General features: G+C 35.6%; 1 protein-coding gene across 10 annotated transcripts in view; it reads left to right on the top strand.

Moving 5' to 3' along the window:
• Positions 1 to 23,526, top strand: part of LOC106871219 (uncharacterized) — a 184,726-nt gene that overhangs the window by 131,093 nt on the left and 30,107 nt on the right. Inside the window, exon 1 of one of the 10 annotated variants that reach the window (XM_014917569.3) lies at positions 13,626 to 13,759. The exons of 8 other annotated variants lie outside the window; for them this stretch is intronic. The gene's annotated coding sequence lies outside the window, so the exon portion shown is untranslated. Of the gene's footprint in view, positions 1 to 13,625; positions 13,760 to 14,054; positions 14,170 to 23,526 lie in introns of those variants that run through there. One more of the 10 variants, XM_089347666.1, reaches the window with a different exon arrangement.

Below are 23,526 nucleotides of genomic sequence, written 5' to 3'. Positions count from 1 at the left end.
TTTAATACATGGTGAAGTTACTCATGCACTGGTTATCCAAGGGACATGACTCAGTGTTTAGACAGTGACAGTTGTCTTTTCTAATTTATATTATTTTAAAGGATTTTGTGGTTTTGTAATATGTGTGTGTGTGTGTGTGTGTGTGTATATATATATATATATATATATATATATATATATATATATATATATATATATGTATATATGAGTTAGATATTAAGCAACCATCTAAGGGATAATAAACATCCAATATACTAATGGATGTATACCTACGTATTTATATCCAAGTGCTTACTATTGCAGGGCAGTATCGCGCCTTATATATATATGTATGTATGTGTGTATATATATATCTCATCATCATCATAACTATGTATATATATATATAATATATATATATATGTGTGTGTGTGTGTGTATATCTATGCATGTATATGTGTGTGTGTATATATCTGTATGCATGTATATGTATATATATATATATATATATATATGATTGACCGTTGACTGAACACTATTCAATTTTTTTTCTCCGTGTTTTTCTCCTTGTCTCCGTATTCTTTCTGTTGAAGAGCGTAGCTCGAAACGTCAAAGACTTTCCGTATTCCCGAGCATCATACTAATATATCCTTTTGTTATTTACACCACCTGTCCTCGTCTGTTGTTATTATTTGTATATTCTCCCATATATATATATATATATATATATATATATATATATATATAGTTGAATTTAAAGCCAGTTATTCCACAATAATTTCTATTAGAAAGCATAATTTTCTTGCATAACTGTAGGATCCTTATCAAAACAATACAAACCCAAGAGATGACAGCTGTAATTGTCAGAATATTAGTCAAGCCTTTGGTGTGTGTGCAGCTGTATTGTCTATCAGGTCGCTGTAACTGAAGTAAACAACAATACTGAGTTTTGCAACAGCTTAACTGAAAATTTGAAATATTGTCTGAAAAAAAAGACCAGTACAACTCTTCCAAAGCAAAAAGAGATGGAGGTGAGCTGCTGACATTGCATAGTTTATCTTGGACAAGGCATCCCTTACAATAATTGTGTAAAATGATGTAATTTATGTTTGATTGAGAAATATTGTATTATAAATCACTCCACACTTATAATTAACAGAAAGACAGAGTTAATCCCCACTTGCAAACACTATGAAGTTTTTGTTATTTCTTTTCAGGGCAACAGGCAGGGCGCTAGTGGTGATACATCATCACCATTACCATCATTTAACGTCTGTTGTCCATGCTGGCATGGGTTGGACAGTTTGACCAGGGCTGGTAAACCCAAAGGCTGTACCAGACTCCAGTCTGATATGGTATGGTTTTTCTATGGCTGGATGCCCTTCCTAATGCCAACCACTCTGAGAGTGTTATGGATGCTTTTATGTGCCACTGGTACAGGTGCCATTTGCATGACACCAGTATCTTCCACAACTTCAATTTTGGTTGGCTTAATAGGTCTTCTTCTCAAGCACGACATAATGCCAAAGGTCTCAGTCATTGCCTCCATGAGACCCAATGCTTGAAAGGAACTTAGCCTCTTTGAGGCCCAACACTCAAAAGGAACTCAGATTCCGTGAGGCCCAACGCTCGAAAGGTGCTCTTTACGTGCCACTAGCATGCGTGCCAGTTATGTAACATCAGCCAACACTACAATTTCACTTGGCTTGACACAGCACAGCATATTGCCAAAGGTCTCGGTCACCAGTCATTGCCTTTGTGAGGCCCAAAGTTCAAAGATCATGCTTCACCACTTCGTCCTATTTCTTCCTGGATCTACCTCTACCACAGGTTCCCTCCACAGTTAGAGATCAGCCCTTCTTCACGCAGCTGTCCTCGTCCATTAACATCACATGACCATACCAGTGCAGTCGTCTCTCTTGCACTCCACATCTGATGCCTGTTATGCCTAACTCTTCCTCTGTGTGTCGTTAAAGGCAACTAAAAGAGGTTGCAGTAGGATTTACACTGCAACCTCATGAAACCGTCACCAGTAATGACTACCCATACAGACCCATGGACTGGAGGGTATTTGCCTGATTGGGGCAAGGGTGCCATCTGTCAGGAGTAGAGAATCACTAACAGATAGTGGATGTAGCAACACAGTGTTACAGGGCTGGATTAAGACCCATAGGGGCCCTAAGCACTTAAAGGGTTTTGGTGCCCTCAAGTAAATGTAAATGGTTCAAAATGTAAACAATACTAAAACATAAAATAAATTTTTATTTTTCAAAATGAAACAAAATTCACAGTAAGATGGAAAATAATGTTTATTTTTGAATGCTTCCATTTTATTTATACTCGAAAAGTTTTTTCCTCCGTTTTTTTGTTTGTTTTTGTTTTAATTGCAAAGTCTTTGATGATATCATTAAAATTAATTTTATGTAAAACTTCTGCTTCTCTACTTAGTAGAGATAAAGGATTATGAATATCATTTTAGCAAGTTTAAAGTGATTTCTTTCGTGCCGTAAATCATTTTCATTTCTGTGGTGTCCCCGTCCCTAAGTATATGCTTATTTTGTTTAATGGGTTAAACCAGCGCTGACTAAGTACCACAAACCTTTCTGTCTCCTTGGTGTATATAACAATAGCATATAGGCAAAATAAAATTTTACAAGTGGTTGAAACAATTATTCTGAACTATGAAATGGTATACATAACAGTCCATTTATGATACAGTTTTTGTTCACTCAGTCTGTGAAACTATTCCAGAGAGATATCCATCTCGTCCAGGCACATAGATGAGTGGATACTGAAGAGCAGGTAATTTGTGTGTCCTTTTTACTTTCTTAATGTTGTCCAGAAATTTCAGGTCAATGCTTCTCTCTTTCTATACATTTGGTCACCCATAATCTAAGGCAACTCCAAAGCAGTTTGGTTCACTGCATGTTGTCCTTGTAGTCACTTATCTACATCAATGAATCTCTGGAGTCCACAGCAAAGACCAGCTACAAGTACATATTTAAAAATGTTTACTTAATTGTTTGTAAAATGGTTCATCTCTTTGTAAAATGTTTCATCTTCAGTATGATATAAAATCTGGTGTCTTTCATGTAATTACAACAGTATCCTGTTGATGCATATTTCCCACAAAAATAGAAAAAAAGAAGAAAGAAAAAAAGAGCCTACAAGAATTCTGGAGGCTCAATTACTTGGAGTTGAATGATCCAGTCCAATAGTAAGCTTATCGTGTACTTTGACTATTGGCACGAAGCTCATTTCTGTTTAGGTGTTAACCCTAAAAGATGTCTGAAATACTGAGTCATAGACTCTAATCATCTATGGGAAATGTTAGGACTCTTCTGTGTATGCTAACTACAGTATTTTCAGTGGCCCTGAAAGGTGTGCTACAATACTAAAATAACACATTAAGCATATTTCACTTCTTCACTTTACAATGTTGGTATACCTCTGACATATAACCAATCAAAAGCACTAAAAGAAGAGCAGCTCCTGTTTACTGTATAATTGACTCCAGCATTTAACAAGTCGGCTGTAATGAATGATAGTGGGTTTTGTTTATTTGTTTTCCTTCAGTAGACTCTTGTCTGGTCATAGAATGACTGCAACATCAGTACTGAGGCATGCATAAAATTGTTTCTAAGTTTCCTTATGTCTGCTTGTTTGTGCAGAAAGAGACTCTGCACAGTGCACACTTTTTGTTACTTCCTGCTCCTGGTGTATCTGGAAGCATCAACATTAAAGCAGGACTGATGTCTATCTGTTGCCTCTTGTTGTCTCTGTTTTTTGAATTCAATCTTGAATATTTGCTTTGCTAATTTTTTTGAACTGACTAACCGGTGACACTTAAAGAACTTAAGAAATATCTGAACGAAATGACAGTGAGGAGATTGAGAACTGTCTGTCTATGAATAGTTATGAGGAGGATGATAGTGGAAGGATATAGATATGTGTGTGTGTGTGTGTGTTTATATAGGGGAGAAAAAGAGGGTGAGAAAATATTGTAGAGAAATAACCTTTGAACTGAATGCTAGAATCAAATCGAGTTTTAAGTAAAAATGAAATTAATATTGTCTCTTAAAATAATTAACAGTCTTCTATAGTCTTCTGGCGCACAAATGTCAGTGAAGGGTGATGATAAGAGAGAATGCCACAAAAAGGAGTATAATTTCAGTATTGAATGAAAACAACTTCATAGACTGACTTTAGGTTTGCAATCGAAGCAGATGTAGTCATAAAAAAAAAAAAAAAATCTCGCAGTCAAATTTATTGACAGTTGAAGAATAAGAGGGACAATTGAAGAGGCAATGGCTTCTGAAATATTCTTAGAAAACCTATTGTATATGATGGATTTTTTTAGAAATATGGCCCTTTAGCAATTAAACTGGCCATATCCGGCCCAAATACTCTACCTGTTTTATGTTCAAACTGGCCAGATCCAGCCTCTCACACTTATGCTACAATGTCATTCTAAAAACAAATATTCACATCATTGAAATCTCGAAGCTACAAAATAATGCATGATTAATTCAGAAGACTGAATAAATAAGCATCACATTTGACAGAATAATCTGGATGCTAAAGGGTTAATTCACGTGTATATTATATTTTTTTATTATTTTACTTGTTTCAGTCATTTGACTGTGGCCATGCTGGAGCACCAGCTTTAGTCAAACAATTTGACCCCAGGACTTATTCTTTGTAATCCTAGTACTTATTCTATTGGTCTCTTTTGTCGAACTGCTGAGGGGTATAAACACACCAACATCATACATAAACACACACACATACACACTCACACACACACACACACATATATATATATATATGATGGGCTTCTTTTTAGTTTCCATCTACCAAATCCACTCACAAGGCTTTGGTCGGCCCGAGGCTATAGTAGAAGACACTTGCCCAAGGTGCCACGCAGTGGGACTGAACCTGGAACCATGTGGTTGGTAAGCAAGCTACTTACCACACAGCCACTCCATGCTTTCATAGGTCAGATGGAATTTGTTGAGACAAATATTCTATGGGTGGATGCTCTTTTTGCTGCCAACCCTCACCAGTTTCCAAGTAAGGTAATGTTTCCACGGCAGACATATTTTTAACAGATTAAAAATGAAGGTCCAGATAAAGGGACACCAAAACCTACTCACAAGTCTTTGATTGGCCAAAAGCTATAGTGAAAGATGCTCACCCAAGGTGCCATAATGTGTGAGCCCTTGTCTCCTTCTCAACTGTTGGTGCAATGTACCTGTAAACTGTGAATGATATTCAAGTTAATCCCCTTCCACCTCCTTTTTCTTTCAATTACATTCTTGAAATTGAAAAGTTACACTTGCCATATGTTGATGTTTCATTACTTTTATGCAGTTGGCCTTGTTATTATTATTATTATTATTAACTGATGAATTTTAACTACCTGCAAATAGTTACTTTATCTGTTCTTTCTGTTTCATGTGAGCTTTCATTTTAGTCAGGTCTCTTCTGATGACTTTTCCGTGTGTGTCTTAACTACTCTTTCAATATTGCTTTTTCAATTATCAACTAACCTTAACTCAACACTAACAGTTATTGCTTGTCGTCCTCTCTCTCTTCTCATTATCTACTCTCTCTCTCTCTTTCTCTCCCTCTCTCTCTCTCTCTCTCTCTCTCTCTCTCTCATTTCCTTATTACTATTATGTTTCTTTGTCTTAGCACCTCAGCTCCTTATTACTATTATGTTTCTTTGTCTTAGCACCTCAGCTCATCTTACATCTCTCTTCATTCTCTCTCATAACTATCACTTTACCACTGTTATTTCTTTTTCCCCAACTGTCAAGTCCTCATCTTTTCTTCCCTCAATCTCTAAGTCTTATCTTATCTTCTCTGCTGTCCCACCTTTACCCTCCTCTCCTACTCCACCTGTCTCATTCCCATCCCACTCACCCCTGCTGTCCCATTGGTATCTCATCTACCATGGTCATCTTAGTCTTTCTCCATTATGTTGAATTCTGTCTTCTCTGCCCCCCCCCCCCCGCGCCATCTCTCTCTTTGTTGCCTACCTTTGTTTAAAACTTTTATTACTTTGCTTGTTTCCACCTCCTTATCACCTCCCATAAATTCTTCTTCTACTTACCATTTTACTCCCTCTAACTCCCTTCCAACATGTCTCTATTTAACCCCTTCCTCCTTTTACTTCTCTTACCTCCTTCTGTCTTAAATCTTACACACCTCTTTTATTTATATTTTTGAGGTTTTTTTCATTCCATCTTCCCCTTCCACTTATTTTTTTATTCCTTTTTCTAATTAACCTCTTTTTGTCCATCTCTTCTCTTCCCTCTTGCTTCTCTAGTTCTCCTTTCCTTCTTCCATTTCCTCACATTTCCCTCATCCCTTTCCCTTCCCCCCCCCCGTCTCAGCCCACCATTCCTCCTTCTACCTCTCCATTTCTAGCTCCATAAAACATACAATCTGTTTTTCTTCCATATTCTCCCATCAGCCCCTGCTCTATCACCTTCCCCTTGTACTGCTATGCACCTATATATCTTGGTCTTCTCTTAAGCACCCCCCTCTTTCTTACCCATTTCTCCACCATTTTTTTTTGTTTTTCTTTTTCCTTCTTTCGACACACCTTAAGTTTTGAAATTTATTCATTTATTTGTTATGTTATTTTTTTTTCTCTGCTCTCATGCAGTCCTGCTATGCTGTAGTGTTGAACAGTTCCATCAGTGTTCTTGCATTTTGCAACAGTAAATAGTTTCACCTACTAAAACATAATCTCACATGCAAAGCCTTTACTATATTTTGGTTCAGAATATCCAATTCTTTCAACTGATTCTCTGACACCTGCCAACTATTTTAGAGAGCCAGTAGCAACCTAATATCTTCTTTTGTCTTTCTCATCTTTCCCATGTTAATATTCATGCATATAGAGGTACTTATGTTTATGTACATACACAGTATTTTCAGCTTTCTTCACCTTTGTATCCCTTTTTAAAAAACTACAATATACATATTGTATTCATTCAATAAATCTTTAACCAAGATTTGATTTAAAATTTTTGTGGTGATAGGCGCAGGAGTGGCTGTGTGGTAAGTAGCTTGCTTACCAACCACATGGTTCCAGGTTCAGTCCCACTGCGTGGCACCTTGGGCAAGTGTCTTCTACTATAGCCTCGGGTCGACCAAAGTCTTGTGAGTGGATTTGGTAGAGGGAAACTGAAAGAAGCCCATTATATATATATGTATGTATGTATATGTTTGTCCCCCCAACATTGCTTGACAACTGATGCTGGTGTGTTTACGTCCCTGTAACTTAGCAGTTCGGCAAGAGAGACCGATAGAATAAGTACTAGGCTTACAAAGAATAAGTCCTGGGGTCGTTTTGCTCAACTAAAGGCGGTGCTCCAGCATGGCCACAGTCAAATGAATGGAACAGGCAAAGTTGACCATGGCAGTAGTTAAACCCAGAAAATGAAGAGCAGGAAGAAATGCTGTTAAATGTTTGATGCTCCAACAATTCTTGCAGCTCTCTGCTTTGATAATGTTTCTTCTTGTCTAGGTGCAAAAGCTCTGTGATGTGACAACAGTTTCAAATAGGTATTGAAACTCTATTAGGGCTTTAATATGCAGCAGCTTACTAATAATGCTCATCCTATTAGTAATATTAATATAATTAATTAGTTAAAATATTTGACCTCCGGTTATAAACAAATATTTAATTATGATGAGTGCTGTTGACTACAGACAGACATAAATAAGCACACGATGTATCAGAACCGAAGTATAGTTTATTTCATTCACTCCTCACGTAGTCAATACCTGAGGTGTGTATGGGGACTGAGGGAAATAAATGACACAACTTGTTCCTCTGAAATAATGCCTCTGTGTGTAAGCAAAACCAGCCCATAATATTTTGTTGTGGAATTGGTGTAACGGTATATTCTTGGCAAATCAGATCTCTAACTCACTTCTCATTCTTCTTTGGATTTTCTTTTATTTCTTCTCTAACGGCTTTTGCAAAGCAGTAAGTACTATCACCTCCAGTTTCCCCGCTTCTTTATAAACCTAGGATTTCATAACTAAATTACAAAATCAACAGCAGATTTACTATCGTTACTCATGATGTAAGAAATTTTATATGTTTTTGTTTCTTCCCTTTTTTCCCCTCTTTTCTTTCCATCATTGAGACATTAAAAATATTATAAACAAAGCTGAAAGACTTTATTCCTCCTCCTCTTCCTCTTCCTCCTCTTCCATTTGCTTTCTTGAAAGCTTTGTATTTGCATTGTCTGCTAGTGGTGCAGGCTTGCTGCAAGGGCAAACTAACACAGTGAAGCTAAGTTTAGTGTGGCCAGAAATCAATATCTTTAAAGAGTTACAGACACAGCTGACTAGATATTCTGTTCTGTGATCACAAACTTGTTACTGCTCCAACTTTGTTGTGGTATTTTACTTTTATTAATAGTGCTGGTATGATGATGATGTTGTAATTGCTGCTGCTGTTGTTGTTGTTTCTGGTTTTTGTTGTTATGTTTTCCTTTGTTGCTAAAAGTTTTCTGCTGATGTATTTATTCCTAAAAGGACAGATTAATATGCAATTAGTTGCTGGTATTTAGTTGTAGAGTGATGTCTACTCGTCGTCTGAGTGTGCTGGTAATGCTAACAATGTTGCTATGGGGTACTGTCTTTATAAACATATTTTGTAGACTAGCAAGCCTCTGGTGTTGTCATTTGATTAGTTTTGTTAGAAATAGCAGACTAATCTTCCTCATCTCATACCCTACTTGTATCAAATCTCTCTCTCTCTCTCTCTCTCTCTCTCTCTCTCTCTCTCTCTCTTTCTCTCTCTCTCTCTCTCATATGCACACACAAACACATACAATGCTCAAGGACACAACACACTACTCAGTCCAGAAATCAAAGTCATACACATTATGGGCTTCTGCACAGTTTCCATACACCAAATTCCAATTGCAATGGATTAGTCGGTGCAAGGCTAACAGAAGACACTCACCCAGTGTTGTGGAGTGGAATAATTAAACTTGGAACTACTGGTTACAAAGCAAACCTCTTAACCATGCAACCATATAGCAAATTTCACTCATAAGCAATTAGCCAGTCACAGACTGAAGCAGGAGATAGTTGTCCAAGGCAGGGGTTTTCAAACTGTGGTCCGCGGACCACAGTGGGTCCGCAAGGACAAGACAGGGGGTCTGTGGACAGCAAATACTTTTTATGGGCAATTTGATTTTATATATGTTTTTTAATCGAAATCTTTTAATTGACAATAAACCTATTTGTTAGATAAATAAATGTAAAAATATATGTTATTTTAAGCAAATATTTATGTATAAATTTCATAAGCGTTTATAAGGGGGATCCCTAAGGTAAAGCCTGAAATATAAAGGGGTCCGCAAGTCAAAAAGTTTGAAAACCCTTGGTCCAAGGTACTGAGCAGTGGAATTGAACCTGGAATCACTAGTTGCAAAGCAAGCTTCTTAACCATACAGACATACTTGTCATTGTTGATGTATTTTCATGTTAAGCTAGTGTGATTTCCTAAATGTTTTTGACTGTTTCTGTTGATCTGCAACATTGGTTTTGACACATCTGTTTGTCATTTGGTTGTTCACATAACATCTACAAGATAATTTAGATATTTGTATAACTCCTGTTATGAGAGTTGTGGCATAATTTCTGTAGTTTTTTCCTTTATTAAATTTTTTAGTAATAACTACATTCTAACTGGCATGGTAGGTAACTTAGTTCTTGTTAATCTTTTTGTAACCATATTTCTATTGCACTACATCCTCTTTATTTCAATTAATTTTGAAAATACCGTAAATCCTCGAGTATAATCCGCCCTTGAGTATAATACGCAGGGGATTTTCAGGGGGCTGTACATCTGAAAAACCTAAACCTTGTGTATAATACGCACCCCTTCTCTAACTTGAGTCAAGGAGGTCTATATAACGTCTTTGGTTTGTAAACCTATATACTCTTTCTCTTTTTACTCTTTTACTTGTTTCAGTCATTTGACTGCGCCCATGCTGGAGCACCGTCTTTAGTCGAGCAAATCGACCCCAGGACTTATTCTTTGTAAGCCTAGTACTTATTCTATCGGTCTCTTTTACCGAACCGCTAAGTTACGGGGACATAAACACACCAGCATTGGTTGTCAAGCGATGTTGGGGGGGACAAACACAGACATGCAAACATATACATACATATATATATATATACATATATACGACGGGCTTCTTTCAGTTTCCATCTACCAAATCCACTCCCAAGGCTTTGGTTGGCCCGAGGCTATAGTAGAAGACACTTGCCCAAGGTGCCACGCAGTGGGACTGAACCCGGAACCATGTGGTTGGTAAACGTCTTTTATTATTATTGTATATATAACAGTAATAACATCAGTGAAAAATAAATATAGCTTAAGGTATTAGCTTAAGGTATTTTCGCACTTGACATAAAAATGCATCTGAATAAACATTGCCGGACAGCAAATAAAGACTCGGACATTGCTTAGGAAATATTCTTCATTTTTAACCTCGTATATAGTATGCACTAGGGATTTTGACCTTTAAATTTTGGGGAAAAAATGCAGAGTATACTCAAGGATTTACGGTAATAAAGAATTAACTAAAATATCTTGGCCAATACTAAGCTGGTGATTTAAACATAATTTAAACATGAAATTGTAATGAGAAATTTTAATTCAGATCACTTTATATAGAAAGTTTGTATTGTGGAAGCAGGGCTGGTTTTGGGCAGGTTGGTATCAAACATGTTAAGTACATTATGAATAATCAAGGCCCTCATTTGGAAACCAGTTTTGTTTTAAGTTTTTATGTAATGTGAAAATTATTTTTGATAAATGTCCATACTTATGTGCATGCATATAGTTGTGAAGGAATCATCATTGGTGCAGTATGTAGAAATTGTGACTTAGGCGGCGAGCTGGCAGAAACGTTACCCCGCCGGGCGAAATGCTTAGCAGTATTTCATCTTCCGTTACGTTCTGAGTTCAAATTCCGCCGAGGTCGACTTTGTCTTTCATCCTTTCGGGGTTGTTAAATTAAGTACCAGTTACGCACTGGAGTCAATGTAATCGACTTAATCCCTTTGTCTATCATTGTTTGTCCCCTCTATGTCTAGCCCCTTGTGGGCACTAAAGAAATAAGAAATTGTGACTTAGTTGTTTGGACTCGATTAAAAATAGTCCTAACATAGGACTGATAGTGAACTTTTTTTGGTTTCATTTGTATTTATTATTCAGACATGATAGACTTCTTTAAGGATTTCATTCCTTTGTCTATTCAGATCTATCTTTAAATCCATTTTATCCCTCTCAATCTTTCTCTTAAACATCTTGTTACCAGTTCACTCATTGGCAGTTGTCATCCAAATCAAATTTCATTGGGTCATCAATACATTTATTCAGATTGATTTATATCATCTCTCGCTTTATTTTTATTTTTCTTGAAATAAGAATCACTTGCTCATTCCCTTCCTCTTCCACCTCCCCCACTCTCAAAGTATTAAAACAAGTCTTATTTGTTCAGACTTCTCTCTGAAGACAATCTGTTGCACTAAGATTATCTCGCCTTGAGACTTGGTCGGTACCTAATTCTTTTCTCTGACACATGTCAGTCGAATATTCTTGCGAAATATATTTTTGTTCTTTTATTAGTTTCAAAAGTTTTCATTTTATATCCCCCACCCCACACCCCATTTCTTGTGTTTTTGGGAGATACAAACGAGGATGGGGTTGGCAGGTTGGGAGTTGAATTTCGCTTCAAGCTCTCTGCCTTTTTAGATAAAATATTAGTTAAGACATGTTGAATTCTTTTTCTATTTTGCTTCGCTATTCATTTTTGTCATTAGCAAAACAATAGGATGTTAATTTAAACTCCAGTAGTATTAATTGGATTTAGGTGCAAAATCTTACTGTTGCTTTAAGGCCAAATTAGGTTGATGAACTTGAATTTTTGCTCATAGAAAAGATTAAGCTTGTATCTATGAGATAGATCCAAACAGTTTTGACTATTTGATTACATAGAATTGAACAGAAATGAAGAACAGTATACCGTTAACCAAGTTTATAACTAATTGTTATTGATATTGATACGAATGGCATTTCGTATGACCCCTTCTGACACTCTTTTAAGTAATTAAACAGAAAATCAATAAAATATGTTTTATACATCAATTGATATGTGGGTGTAGAGGATGGGTGTGTATGTATGTGTGTGTGTGTATATATATATATATATATATACATATACACACACACACACACACACACACACACACACACTCACTTACTCACACACCACCTTTTTCCCCCCTTCTTGATAAATATACAGCATATATATACTCTTTACTCTTTTACTTGTTTCAGTCATTTGACTGCGGCCATGCTGTGGCACCGCCTTTAGTCGAGCAAATCGACTCCAGGACTTATTCTTTGTAAGCCTAGTACTTATTCTATCGGTCTTTTTTTGCCGAACCGCTAAGTTACGGGGACGTAAACACACCAGCATCGGTTGTCAAGCAAGGTTGGGGGGACAAACACAGACACACATACATATATACGACGGGCTTCTTTCAGTTTCTGTCTACCAAATCCACTCACAAGGCTTTGGTCGGCCCAAGGCTATAGTAGAAGACACTTGTCCAAGGTGCCACGCAGTGGGACTGAACCCGGAACCATATGGTTGGTAAGCAAGCTACTTACCACACAGCCACTCTCTATATATAAATATACATATATACATGGTCAGCTCATCATCTCCTTTGACATGAAGGAAAAATAGAGAAGTATCTGCTTCTTTGGTTTAAGCGGGTAGATTTATTTTAGGGAAAGGGATCCAGTTGTAGAACTTAAATGTCTGAATTTTTAACTACTATTCAACTAATTTAAACATTGTAAAATATTTGGATGGAGGGAGAATGGGGTAAATTGTTTTTTTTTTACCTGCACAAGAGAGAACTGAAATGTATTTACATCTGTTTGTTTAAATAATTTTGTCTTATAAATGAAATAAATAAAAAAAATAAATAATTTGTCTCAGACTTCTATTTGACAGTTGTAATTTTGAGATATTCTGGCTGCATACATTGTGCAGGCATGTAGAAATTAGTTATTTCTTGATTGTTTTATTTTTAAGTCTTCATATAATTGGATTCTAGTCCTCATTTCACATACTCTTATTCTTTATTGTTGTTCTTTTATTGTTATTTTAGACCTTAACACTTTGTTTTACGTTCCTTAATGTTATCTTTGATATATGTATGCGTTTGTGTATGCACACACACACACACACACACTTGTATATATGCATGTATATACATACATATATATATTTATACTCATGTATGCATACATAAATACATATACAAGTGTGTGTGTGTGTGTTATGCTGCATAGTTATGCATTCTTCTTCAGCAGATATACTATGCAAGACTATAGAAGCTAATGTTTGACCTAACAAGACATTTTTGACATTTTAGTCCTCTCTGTATCCTTGCAACTGCTATCATCATCCATCTATGATGTCATTATCTTTGTTGTCAGCATTGATGATGATGATGATGACATTGTGCTCTCTCTCTCTCTCTCTCTCTCTCTCTCTCTCTCCTTCCTTCTCTCTTACACACTCAGACTAAAATGAACAAAGTTGGAAAGTAGGTTACTACTACATCTGGCAACTTACCATTTGCTATTGACTGACAGCATTCATCATGTTTTGTTTCTTAAAACAACATTTCAGTTATTTACTTTCTTGTGAGTAATTTTGCTTTACCAGACATATCCAATTTTTGAAAGCAGAGTGTTGGATTTGAAACCTCATGTTGTTTAGCTGAAAGTATATTTGAATACCCATGATTTATAGAATGTAAATTGGTAAAGATGTTCTATAATGGAATAATAACTGTTTAGGAATTTTGCTTTACCAGACATATCCAATTTTTGAAAGCAGTGTTGGATTCGAAACCTCATGTTGTTTAGCTGAAAGTATATTTGAATACCCATGATTTATAGAATGTAAATTGGTAAAGATGTTCTGTAATGGAATAATAACTGTTTAGGAAATTCATAGTGTTGAACTTAGGAGGTCTGCATAAAAGCAACCAACAAAACAAAACAATTGATGAAAGAGGAAATGCAAAAATAAAGGGCAGTGATCATAGCCTGTAAGTCCTATATGCTAGAATAACTCTTTGTGTGTGTGTGTGTGTGTGTGTGTGTGTGTGTTACTCATAGAATGTTTATTGAATTAGCCAATTTAATATACCCCCATCTTGTATAGTATGCTTATTTATGTGGAACATAAGCAAAACTTAGTACACAATTGGTAATTTCCAATCAAAGCCTATAAGATAAATGGCTGTGCATTTGTCTTTTGTCTTCTCCATATTCTAAGATTAAATGCACAAACTTCAAGCTAAAGTACCACCATATTTCAACTTCAATTCACTATTATTTCAGTTTCCATTTAATATTTTCCCATTACGACATGGGTTAGCTTTAATCAGATTGACCCATCTGTCAACATATGAAATACAAAGATGAAGGATAAACAAAAATCTTTTGTTTCTCCAAAATGGGAAGATATGTCTATTAAACCTGAATACCACTCTGAAAGAAAAATTGTAGGAACACAACCAAATAATTAGAGGTTTTGGCTGTGTGGTTAAGAAGCTCGCTTTGCAATCACATGGTTTGGGGTTCATTCCCACTGGCCAAGTACCTTCTACTATAAGCCCAGGCTGACCAATGCATTTTGAGTGAATTTGTGAATTTGGTAGCTGGAAACTAGAAGCCTATAATTTTATATGTGTATGTATGTTTGTGTTAGTCCCCTTCCGCTGCTTGAGAGCTGGTGTTGGTTTGTTTATGCCCCAGTAACTTAACAGTTTGGCAAAAAGTGACCAACAGAACAAATACCAAGCTTCAGAAAAATATAATGGGCTCGATTTGTTTGACAAAGCTCAATGACTAAAACAAATAAAATGTAATAAACAGAGTCGTTAGTTTCTTGGTAGTGTTGATAACATTCCTCTAGGTCTGCTTAAAAGCATTCCCCCCTCCAAAAAAAAAAACAACAAAAAACAATTGATAATAAAGGAGAAAATTCAAAAATAAAAGGGCAGTGATTATAGCCTCTAAATTCTAAATGCTATGTCAGTATAAAGTGTAGGAAAATAACATAGAACTTAAGCTTATTTAGTATTACTTTTATTTATTTATCTCTACCAGACTTAAGAGCCATGCCATATTCTACTTTTGGTATTGCAATGTGAGAAGAAATGGAATATTTACAAGAAAAGAGATATTTAGAATTTCAGGTGGAACTTTTCTCATTTGTAAGATCTGCCTAAAATGTATGGTTTGACATTTTATTGAATCAGGAAATTTAAAGTTATAATATGCCAGGAGTCTTATCTGGAGTAAACCCTGTTCAGAATAAATTACAGTAATTGAACACAAAGCCTAACTTGATGACTAGCAATTTTCTAAGAATTATAATTTCAAAGAAATGGTTATGTCCAGTATGTTAAAAAAAACAAAAAAAAGGAGCAGGAATTTTATGTTGAGTTTACGCAAGGACCACAATTAAGCAAACTGGGATTCATTCACTCTTCTGTTTGTACTGAAGCGACCAGTAGTTTTGAAGGCTTGCTAGTAGCAATAGTCAAATTCTTTAGTAATCAGAGGGGCATTGATAGGCTAGAGGCTTAGTTATAAAATGGTGTTAAGGGTTTTTTAATATATTTCATTTTACTTCATATGGAATGTGCTAGAATTTGGAAAAATTTGTTTTCCAGTTGCACATGTTCTGAAACACACTGCTACTGCTTTTACTTGTTTCTGGGGCATAAACTAAGAGTACTGTCTTTAAATGGTACCAGTGTAAAGGTAACACACATACACATCTTACATGACTGTTGCTCAAAATCAAGGGTGACTTGGAAGCATGTCTCATGCTTTCACTAAATGTTTTAGGTGCCTGTATAGTCATGAGCAGATATAAACACTCTTGGTCTTCATTCTTGACCCAGTGGAACAATCAGGATGTGACAGCTGGAGGGAGAAAAGATTGTACCAGTACAAGAGCAGTACTAATTTCAGCTGGGTTGACTGGAGTCACATGAAATTGGATAACTTGCTCAAGGATACAACACGCTACTCAGTCAAGGAATTGAAACCATAAGTTTATGTTCATGAGTCCAGTACCCTAATCACATGGCCATGTCATCACACACATTATGGGCTTCTGCAGGGTTTCTATCAACGAGATTTCACTTTCAAGTCCTTGGTAAACTAGAGGTTGTTAAGAAGACACGTGTCCAAGTTACCATGCCATGGAACTAAACCCAAAACCATGTTGTTCCAAATCAAACTTCCCAACCACTTAGCCATCAACCATGTGCAATGTTATAAGACTTGCTCTGTCACTCTAGAGAAAAATACTTTGAACGCATTGCAAAATCTAATGCAGTATAGAATAGTTCTGTAATCTTGGAGACTGTAATAGTGCTGTAATCCTGGAGACTGATTCTATGCTGCCAATTATGTGCAGAAGCCTCAATCCATTTATGTAGATCATCTGTCTAGCAGACAATGAATCAGAGAAAGGAGGAGGGAGAAAAAAAAAATCAAGTTGGGAATTGAACTTGCATTTTCTGCTGCCACATTTTACCAGTTCAATCAGACTCAACAATAAACAAATAAAATGTCACCTTGTTAATTACCAAAGAATATTATTTATTTATAATTTTGCTAAACACTCAGTGTTAACAGTACAAGAGATTGATGTTTAGCCTTGTGCACCCACATTCCCTTGTTTCTCTCTGTAAACATCACCTTGACACTATTTGTTTAATTTATTACTTTCTCAGCCAGCAGCAGCACCACCACCACAGTGTTCTTGTTGCTGCTGCTCTTGTGTTCCTTGTTTGTTATTGTCACTGTTGCATCAGCAATTCATGTTTTAATTGCATTAATAACCAATGAGTGTTATCCCTGTTGGCTTCTTTTGTCAGCAGCAGCAGCAGTAGTAGCAGCTCCTTCCCAATCCACTCCTTTTAGTCTGTGAATGACACATAGACCTGTCTAACAATTAATTAGAACTAAACTACATACAACTTCAGACTTGGAGCAGGTAGAAGTGTGATGGGGGTAGGACAGTTAAAAAAAAAAAAACTTTAATCTTTTTTGTTTTGTTTTTGTTTTCTGTCATATTTCTTTTTATTATTTTCCTTAGAAAAACATTGACATATTTCTAGTTGATTTCTTTTATGCAACATTTTTATTTTTCCCATTTCGTTTTTTATTTATTTAACATGTTTTAACATCATGCGTACCGTCCTCTTACAGTATCTGTCTGTCTCCAACCTGTACTTTCTTATTTTGTCGAAATTAACTCTTTGTCTGGCACATACTTTGCTTGTTGAATATAAATGGTGTCAAATTACAAATTTACCTAGAGTTACAAAAGTAAAAAAGAAAAGAAAAAAAAAATTGAAGAATAAAATAAAAATGCACCCAGTTTAATTAATGTTCAGAGCTTGCTAGCTAATAAAACTCTTAAGAATTTTATAAAAATCCAAAAGCAAAACTGAATCTTTTCATAAAGATAGTTTTTCTCACCATCCATTATATATTTATGTGTGTATATTTAACACTGCAATACAATCTTCAACTTAATGTTGTAATCAGCTGTTTTTAAAAATGATATAATAGTTAGCTTCAAATTTCTGAATTTTTATTTGAGTGTGTTGTGATATTTCCTCATCATCACCATCAAACATCCACTTTTCCATTCTTACATGGGTCATATGTAACTTGTTTTGGTAGATTTCTACAGCTGGATACCTTTCCTGTTTCCAAGCATGGTAATATTTCCCCTATGGTCAAACATGATTTTCATGCAGAACTAGAAAAAAAAAAAAAACATTGCTTGTATAATAGTAACGCACATTTATAACCATTACATGATGTGTAGACAAGGGTGCACAAAAATATGCGCATGCACACACACACACACACACACAAACACACTACAAGCTTCTTTAGTTTCTGACCCACTTATTTGGCCTGGGACTATAGCAGATGCTTGCCCAGGGTGGGACTACATCCATGCATGTAAATATGATTCTAGCTCTCTCTCTCTCTGTATATATGGGTGGAGAATCCTTGTCATTTGACAATAAGGATTCAGCTGTTTGATCAATTGAATTATCTGCTTCAAATTCACGTGCAAGTGGCCGACCATTCCACAGGCACCTGTTCACTCAATGCATTTCTCAAGTAGAATCAAGGTGACACAGGTGTATAACAAGGCCATTCTCTATGAATTACAGGTACAATCCACCTCACAGGCTTCTCTGCAGTTTCCGTTGTTCCAATTTCACTCAAGAGATAAAGGTCAACCTGAGGCTATAGAAAGTGAAATTTGTTTAAGATGTCACTTTGTAACATCTTAAACAAACCGAGGACCTCGTGGTTGTAAAATGAAATTAAACCACTTAGCCATATGGCACCTGTATTACCCACATTGTGGCCAGGCCCTGCATTCAACACTTCTTCTGCTCCTTCCTACCCAGGACATCAGTTGACCAGAATTCTCTCCCTGCTCTTATTTTTCAAACAGGTGTTGACTTACAAGAGGAACATTTATGGCATTGATCTTGCTGATTAAGGAGACCCTGAGAAGCCTAAGGGCACTGCCCCGTTCTCCAGATCGAACAAATAATTCTCTCTCTCTCTCTTTCCAGTTGCAATATCTCTTAGGCAAAACACTATTGGTTGATATTGCATATTAATAACCCACACTATATTGTTATATAGTAATTAATGTCCACCTTTCAGTCTTGTACTTTCAATATTGCAGCAGAATTTGTGCTGAGTGACATACTTCAGCCATCATTTGCAGGGATTTTTCTTCCTCCTGTGGGTGACTGGGGGAAGGTGTGTGTGGTGAATTGTGGTAATGTGCAGTCTTGTCTGTGTAGTTAAGCTTGCTTCCCAACCATGTGATGTTTGGTTCACTCCCACTGCATTGTACCTTGGGAAAATTATCATTGTTAATGGCTTGAAGGTTATGAGTTAGTCTTTTTTGCACCTTTGACTTAATGAGAGCCATTCCATTGAACTACATGTGTACAAGCTAAAGAGTTCCTCAAACTAAGATTGCTGTTCCAATAAAGACTTCTTAAATTTTCATAATTTAGAATAAGATTTTTCATCTACCTATCTTTACTAATTTTCTACCCCCCCCCCCCCCCTCCAGACCACTGCCATGTTAACCTTTTCGTTACCAACCCGGCTGAAACTAGATCTGGCTCTGAGTACAAATGTCTTGTTTTCATAAGTTTTGAATTAAAATCTTCCATAAAACCTTAGTCACAATTTACGTTCCTAACACTAGCTTAATGATAACTAAGTTATTTTAGTAAATTCTTTGTTATATTTAAAGTAATTGAAAGAAACACAGAACATCTCAAATTAAATACAGTAACGAAAGGGTTAATTTGCTGGTCTAAGTTACTCCCATTTCAATAACAAAATAATTATAATTTAAATGAGTTCCTATTCAGACAATATTATAGTAACATTTGGAAATATTAGTGATCCCACAAGTTGTGTTCTTGTATTACTGAACATTTGATTTCGAAGTCATCAGGAACTTTTAGCAAAAAACAAAGTGGCATAGAAAGTTCTAGATTTTGTATTTTGTATCTATGTAGGATAGATGTTTTTTTATGGAATATTGTTATATTGTGGAGCTAGTACTTATGAAATGCCAGTACTTAATGTCTCATGGAATTAAATGCATCCAAGCTTTGCATAAGTCTGTGGTATTTGTCTCTAATTAGAACCAAGAACTATGGGAGGAAAAACAAAAAGACATCCTGTCATGTAGCAATGTTTGAGAGCAAATATTTGCTTAGAACCCCTAGCAAACCACTGAAGGTACCACAACTTGTTCTCATTTTGACAAACGAATTGCAGCCCCTCAAAATGCATTTCTAGTTGTGGAAGTAATAAATGTTTAAAAAGAAATAACTCTTACAAGTACCTTTTTTGTATGAAAACACTTAGTGGCATTTCTTTGAGTTCTTTACATTCTGAGTTCAAATCACACTGAGGTCAACTTTGGCTGTTAAAATAAAGTACCAGTCAAATCCTGGAGTTGATGTCATCAACTTACCATCTCCCCTCAAAACTACTGACCTAAAATTTGAGTTATTATTGGAAGGTGGCAGCCTTTATCATTTAAACCAGCCATACCAGGCCCAAATACTTTGCCTCATTTAAGTTTAAACTGGCCAGATTTGACTTCTCATGCCTATCCTACATTGTCATTCTAAAAATAAAAACAATCACATCATCAAAAACTCAAAGATAACGCATAATTAATTCAATACAATATGAATAACAAAAAGTATTATATTTAATAGTGTAATCTGAATGTTTAAGGGTTACTAACCATGAAAGCAGTCAATATCACTAGTAAATGACAGTCACATACTTTTTATAAAAGAGAGATACTGCGTAGATCAAGAGTAAATCTAATCAAATCAGCATATAGTACTTAGATAAGGATTGAACATGTAGACATGGGGTTCAACCGGTTTCATTATCCAAATACCACATTTTGGAGAATGAAATAATGTTGCTGTGCAAGACAAAGTTAACAATAAGCATAATAATATATACAAAGCTAAAACTAGGTGACCTAAATTCTTGTTTATTTTAGGCCACACCAAACGTTGCTGCTATCTGCTATGTTAGCATGGAAGGCGGACGTTAAACGATGATGATGATGGTGGTCTCTTTTGGGCATATAACTAATTTGAGTAGAGAATGGGTAGCCAATAGAAATGGCCCCAGTGTCATACTGGTATTGATTTTATGAAAAATAACAGCACCCCCTGTAGGATTTAAAGCCAAAAATGAGTGACACAAGACTGTAAGAAATTTAGTCTTATGTGTTTAGTTTCTGACAATTTATCACCCCCAGTCAAAATAGAAAAAATATCATAAAACGTGGTTTAAATTTTTTTGTTTTTGGGAAATACATAATGCTATTAAAAAAGCAGCATAATATTAAGTTGAAATATTGGCTACAAACATGTTGAAGGGCTGCCTTTGATTTCTTCTATCCCAAAAGGATTTTTCCAACCCAGTATTTACATGTTGATAGCTTTCTGTGCTTCAAGATCCACTGTTCCAAAAAAGAATTATTCTAGGTTCTCACAAAAATTCATAAATTCCTCTGTTGTCAACTTCAATGATTACAAATTTTATAGTGACGTTGATAATAAGGGATGTGGATGTTGCACTCCAGTTTTGCTTCATTAAATTAGTGGCCCAGAAATTGCCAGTAATTTGTAATCTTTGTATGATGTTCATATGGTTTACCCAAAGTGAAAGGAATATATGCTGTCTCTTCCCCAATAGAGTTTGTCTGAAATGTTTTTAAGGACTTTTGGAATAGATGGTTTCCTTGACTTCAAAGATTTCTTGCAATAGGCTTATTTGAGGGTATATAATCTTTTAAGTTGAATATCTAAAGAAATGTGTTGTTTATTCACTGCATTTTATTTTTATTATGTTATGTTAATACTAGAGAGATCAATGAAAAGGTTCAGGCTACTCTCCTTCTCTAGAGACAAAGCAAAAAAGACAGTTCACTGCTTCAGTATTGAAGTGGTTTTCCACAGTGAAGATCTAATGTCAGTTCAAATGAAGTATTAGAATCTATAACATTATTTCTGCTTGTTACGTTATGTGTTCATATGTTATGCTTCAAAGGGAATTAAAAAGTGTCGCTTCAAAGGGAATCAAAGAGTGAAGTTTTTTTTCTCTCCTCAAAAAAAAAAACAAACAAAAAAAGCGTTTTCCAGAGCAAAAAGTGATAGTTTATTTTTGTTTTGTTTTTTATATGCACAGGATAAACTTGAATATCTTTGAATAATTGTTAAAACCAATTATTATTTTTTTTATTACAAATGACCAATGGATCAAACATCTTTCAATAATTGTTAAAATCCACCACCACCAGGAAAGGCATAACTCCACATAAACTTCCTTAAATAAGAGTAATTGTGTGCAATGAGCACAGGTGTCTCATTTATTTCTGTTTTTTCTACCACCCCTTTTTTCTTCTTCTTTTTGCATAGTTCCACAAGGATTCCATATGCTTTTGTCACCCTAGTCGTTTTCCATTTATCCCTTTTTTGTCAAAGGCCTGCAACAGTTCAACCTGCCCACCGTGCTAGCCTACTCTACACTATACACTTTCCTATCATTATTCAACTTTTATCCCTTGTTTCAATCATTCAATTGTGGCCATGCTGGATCATAACCTTGAAGAATTTAGTTGAACAAATCAACCCCTGTACTTACTTATCTGTTTGGTACTTATTCTATTAGTCACTTCTGCTGAACTGCTAAGTTATGTGGGACATAAACAAACCAACACTGATAGCTAAATGGTGGTGGTGGTGGCAGTGCAAACACACACACACAACTGGCTTCCACACGATTAGTTGACTCTCCAGACATAGCTGAACCTTACCTGTCTTTGAAATGAAAAATTCCCTTGCTTAAAAGATTTGTTGACAGGGGTGTGACAACTGACAGCACCGTCTGCAGCACCCTGATCTTTCATAGAAATGCAGAATGTAACCATTCACATACATGCACATGTACACAGTCTCTGTCTACCAAATTTACTAGAAAGGTATTGGCTGACCTAAGGCTATAGGAGACTGAAAGATTCCCATCATATGTATGTGGGGTGAGGTTAATTTGTTTGACTAAAATTCTTCTAGATGGTGTCTCAGTATGTCCACGGTCAAATGACTGAAACAAGCAAAAGAATCAAAATGATGATTTTCTTTCGGCAGTAGATAATCAATGATTATCTGTGATGTTTTATTGATAAATGCATCTGCTCGAGAAAACCCAATGTAATGAGTGTAAAATAAGTGTAAATAATATAGCTGTCCCAGACTATGGTAATAGAGTGACAGTCTGAATGAGAATTTCAAATGTCTACAATCATTTGGATCTTTTATTTTGTAACAAAAATGGGATTCAATAAAACTCAATACAGAATGACAGAAAAAATGATATAGCAAACCCACTGTTGTATATCAAAAGTATAGACATCTTATTGTATTCTTTGGCATGGATCATGGATTGTCTTAGCATAGGTTTAGAACTGTACACTTAATGAACATCCAGTTAACTTGAAAAATGGATGTTAAATGTGTTAGTATATGAAAAGAAAATGTGCTTAAACTGAATAAATGTACTGATTTATGTATTTTCTCTCCCATATTTTCATATCAAGAGGACTCCCCGTCCTTTTTTTTTTTTTTTTAAGTTGCTTTTATGAAGTAAAGATAATGCACGACATGACGACATATGCTGAGCAATTCTACTTAGGTGCAAACACTTTATCGCTTTATAAAAACACAAAAATATTTACAAGAAAGATCTAATGTAAAATAAACATTTATACATGCATGTAC

The sequence above is a fragment of the Octopus bimaculoides genome, chromosome 2, assembly GCF_046866305.1.
Source record: "Octopus bimaculoides isolate indiv1 chromosome 2, ASM4686630v1, whole genome shotgun sequence".
Taxonomy (NCBI): Eukaryota; Metazoa; Mollusca; class Cephalopoda; order Octopoda; family Octopodidae; genus Octopus; species Octopus bimaculoides.
This window is presented reverse-complemented; position numbering and strand designations above follow the sequence as displayed.